Below are 5,000 nucleotides of genomic sequence, written 5' to 3' on the forward strand. Positions count from 1 at the left end.
CTCTCTCTCTCTCTCTCTCTCTCTCTCTCTCTATCTCTCTATCTCTCTATCTCATTTACTGATTATATTCATAACCAACCAGAGGACTAATTTACGAGTTACAAACACTGGAAATAATCGTTGTCGATAATCATCTATCCTAAGTCTCGGTAGTCGAAGATTTCCTTTCGGCAAATTGCTACCTGTATACCACCAATACCATATCGCCGTTTTGTAACCGTAAAATCTGATAATTATTTCGCTCGTCGGTTGAATTCGTTCGACGTTGATTTATTGCCAGATATTTCTTTTTTTTTTTCTCACCTTTGTAGAGATCGAGCGAAATCGAGTATAATTATTATCTCCATCAGAGTTACTCAGTTTCGAGTTCATCGTCCACGATTTAAATATCACACTGGGAGATAAACATTTTTCCGACGAACGCATCCTTGTCGCGAGGTGCGCTTTTCTCATACTATCTCATCAGTGTTCCTATATATCCTCAACCTCCTCCTCCTCTCCTCCCCCTTTCTCCTTTCTTCGCTTTTTTCCTCCCCCCACTTCTCCCTCTTTCTCTGCTAACATCGTGTGATGCATTCCTACGCGTATGGGATTGCGATAGCGGATGCGCCACGATGTCTCAGGATCCTTTGTTCCTTTCGTCGAGTTGCAATAAGAAAAGTTATGCCGCGTTTACGCTGAATGCGTGCTACTCCTACGATTAATAATCGCTCGTCTCTAGACAGTTAAAGAATTGAGAGAAAAGCGTGTAAATCATTTAGTATGTAATTTTATATTTTATACGAAGAACTCTTACGTAATAATTTGTTGGATCTCGCTGAATTACCGTACGAATCTTAACGAATCGATTTTGTAAAAAGAAAGTTCGGTATTTACTTTCTTAACTTATATATATATGTTTCCTTGTTCTTTTCGACGACGAGACAAAGGAAGAACGAGAAACTGCGACGACAAATTTGTCGAGGCCGGGCAAACGAACGAGCGAAAAGGAACAGCAGGAAGGGATGGGGAAACGGGGGTAGTTCGGAACACCTGGCTCGTATTAAGCACAGGCGGCATTCGGTATATACCGGGTGTGTGACTCAATATATATATATATATACGTATATATATATATATATTTATTTATTTATTACATTAACGCAACGTCGAATCCATATCTCGATTTGATCTAATTTCAATTCAAATTCTTTTGCCATAAAAAGACGTAAGATATAATATCAAAGTTAGATCATCGTTATCTTGATAAATATATCTAGATCTGCAAGAAATAATTTCATCCGGGAATAATTTGATTTGATTGCTTGGAAGCACGAAAAGAGAGAGAGAGAAAGATAGAGACTGATTAAAGACGGTGAGAAATCGTCAATGGACGAAGATACCTTGGTTAATACTTTCAGAGGGGTGAAGGAATAGGAGATGCCGTTATGCGGGGGGTAGGAATGTAAGATGGGGAGTAAGGGAAGGGAAGAGTGTCATAACATAAAAATTAGCACGTGTTAACGGGCACTAGAGCACAAGTTATCCACGAGACATAATATATTTTCTCTCGGGCTATATCGTGGAGGACTAGTCGATATATCAGAGCGAATCTCTAAGAGAGAAGAAGCGTTTCGGTCCATTCTCGAGAGGGATGCTGGAGAGGAGATGCAATGTGTGAGAGGAAGAGAGAGAGAGAGAGAGAGAGAACCTTTGCCGGCACACACCGCCTCGGAAAGCGAAAACCGGCCTCCTCTCTCGGAGAAGAACAATGCGGAATATATTATCGTATCGTGCATTAAAACAAAGAACGGCCGGGAGGAACGAAGGGCCTCCTCTCCACCGTCTTTTACGAGGGCTCTTCGCATCAGGTGCGGTACATAAAGCCGAATCTTCGGTCGCAACAAAATAACGCCCGAAAGAGTCTTCGGGCGAACGTTTAAAGTATCCTTTCTTGCTGAGGTTAACGTTTGTAAATCATGCGGAGTGGGTTGCTCTCGGAGTCTGGACAATAAGGAACGAATGTAAGTGATTGTAGGGGAAGTCGAACGAAGATATACTACGATCATTCGAAGATGAAGGAATTTTCTATCCTCCTCCAACCACCCACCCAATCACCTACCCCATCTTCTTTTTTAACGCGAGCGAATGATTCTTTATCGACACCGTATAGATCTATCGAAAAAATGACGGGTATTAACTGTATTATCATATGTTGTACATTGTCATTAACGCGATGAGAATCCACGAGGGTAAAGTTACCTTCCACCCTCCTTCTTATTTAGGCCGACGTAGAATCAGGAAATTTGAGCGTCCTCGACATGTTTTATTGCTTCTTTGCTCATCGTTCGATAACTTTGGAATTTTTAACCTCAAACGACCTTGCGGTAGTACAGAAAGTTCCGTTCGCGGTCAGATCACAGATAGGATATCATCTTTTTTTCGTGAGAACGAAAGTAAGTTTTTTTTTTTTTTTTTTTTTTTTTTATCGTGTTTCATGTTACAATTTCTTCTCCGATATGAAAGAATACAAAAAAAAAAAAAAAAAAAGAAAGAAAAGAAAATCATCAAGAGAAAATTATTTCATTTGGAAATATATTTGTGAGAATGAATGTTTATAAGGATAAGCGAAAGGATCCTTTCCTCGAATGATCCTAAAAGTTCTAAAACGAATCAGGGATTTTAGGGTAGGAGGAGAGTGTTCTACCTTGAAAGAGAAGTAAGAAGACCGCGTTGAATATCTGTTCCTTTTCCGATAGAGTGGTGCCTTGAAAATTTAGTCGGTGGGTACGGTTGTTGGATCAGGTCTGACGGGTCCCTACCATTCTTGGAAGCACCGAAAGACACGCAGCCTGTGCCAGCTTTTTCCCTCAATGTGCTGTCCGATGCGTTTTCGACGTTAAGGGTCGCTCGAACGTTTCGAACATATCGGAGAAGAAAATGTAGTAACTTCCTGAAGCTATAGAAATCCAGGGACAAATATATTTAACAATAATCTCTTTCGTTCTCTCGATTAAAATAAGAAAAAGAAAAAAAATCACTAGTTTTTATTTATTTATTTATTTTTTTCTTTTTTCCTTGTAAGAAAAGAAAGAGAGAGAGAGAGAGAGAAACACAACGACACGCAAGAATAGTTCCAATATAATTATTTTCTTTTACCAGTTGATAGTAATAATAGTAGTAGTAGTAGTAGTAGCAACAGCATGATTACATCGTTTCCTCGGTAATACTTCCGTGGGAGACTCGCGTGGCTATATTGACCCAACGATATAGCACCTGGGCAGATGTATCGTCTCGCCTCCGTGCGTTGCTCGAAGCAGAAAGCCCATTTAATATGCGAGTCTATTAGGCGAACGTATGCAAAAGAGACTCGCATATACGGAGTGACAGCGGTTAATTAAGTATACCCTAGCCGCTTGAATTTTCTTTAGACTCATTGATAGATACTTACGTCGTTCAAAGATCCATCTTCTCCGTAGAACTCGCTTCTCAACTTTGCTGATTAAAAGGGGAACTTGAAACGATTGTTTCGTCTATTTTTTTTTTTTTTTTCCTTTCTTCTTTTCTCTTTTATTTATTTATTTATTTATTTCTTCTTGCTCTTTTCCTTCTACCTTTTTTTTTTTTTTTTTTTTTAAGATTAGTTTAATGACGTCAGTTTAGTTGCCAAAAATCTTTATCTTTCTAATAATAGGGCAAAATTTTCTATCTTCCCTATTATATTCCCTTTTTTACAAATTATTGCTTTATTACTCTCACTAAGTTTCCATGTACGAATAGCAATTTCTCTACTGGCAATAAAACCATAAAGATTAAAATCTTCACGAGAAAAGGTAAATACAATGCTATTCGAAATTTCTCTAAACTATTACTTCTTCTACCTGCTCGTACAAAGAGAAATTTACCTGCTCTTACAAAGTACACCGAAAACCCTATGTACATATTTTCCAAAAGTTTATTCATACAAGTCTTAAATTCGATATAAACAATTTTCCAAAGGTTCGTTCATACAAATTTTAAATCCGGTATGCCTATTTCCCAAAGGTTCGTTCATACAAATTTTAGAGAAAGCTTAAGTACATACCTTTTCCGTAAGATTAATTTCGATAAGTATGTTCGACATATTTTCGAAAATTTAAATCATTGTATATTTTATTTGAATTTCTATTACCCTTTCCTTACAAATTTTTCATTCATTTCAATTTTTCAATTCATTAAAAACCGAAATAGTTTTATAGAAATTTTGAAAACGGTAAAGCTCTCTTAAAAGAAAAGAATTCAGTATGGTATCGTATCGTATCGTATCGTATCGTATCGTATCGAATCGAATCGAATCGGTAAAGGAGGCAAACGATCAATCGATATCGGTATTGTGGATCTTCTTCTTCCTTCCTTTCTTTCTTTCTTCCTTCGTTCTCTCCTTTTTCCACTTGCACGTACGTTCGAAGCTTCGAAGGATATAGGAGGTTGGCGTGCGTGTAACGAGCTGCAGTCTCGCGGCAACAAACCTCCCTTGGTCCCACGATTCCACCGGCATCTTGGAGCTCCTGCAAAAAGACTTGGAATGTCTCGATAGCTCGATAAACGCATTACATCGTACGGGATACTCGACGACGACGACGACGACGACGACTTTGCGAAAGGGTTCGGACTACCCGCACCTACCCTCTAACTCTTTCTGTTTCTCTTTCTCTTTCTTTCTAAAGTCTTTTACTTTTAACCAAGGAAGAAGAATCGTCCTCGAAGAAACTCGCGTGCCACCTGCACCTACGACGTGTATTTTCGTCCTTCGCGCTCTACCTTCGTCGTTTACTTCGTCTTCTTCGTGCTCCTTTAACATCGCCTTTACTGAGAAATTTACTCGGAAGGCGAAAGAAAGATAAAAAAAAAAAAGAGTTATCTTACCGGTTCATAACTCGAGCTACTTTTCATTTTCGATAAATTATAATTTATGATCCTGATCTTATTTTCATAACATGTTTACATTAAATTTATTATGTTCTCAATGATCATGTATTATA

General features: G+C 38.3%; 1 protein-coding gene across 2 annotated transcripts in view; it reads left to right on the top strand.

Annotated features, from left to right (window-relative positions):
- LOC122631910 overlaps positions 1–5,000 on the top strand; it is a 31,064-nt gene that overhangs the window by 3,389 nt on the left and 22,675 nt on the right. The gene's annotated exons all lie outside the window — the stretch shown is intronic.

Source organism: Vespula pensylvanica, chromosome 9 (genome assembly GCF_014466175.1).
Source record: "Vespula pensylvanica isolate Volc-1 chromosome 9, ASM1446617v1, whole genome shotgun sequence".
NCBI classification, from domain to species: Eukaryota; Metazoa; Arthropoda; class Insecta; order Hymenoptera; family Vespidae; genus Vespula; species Vespula pensylvanica.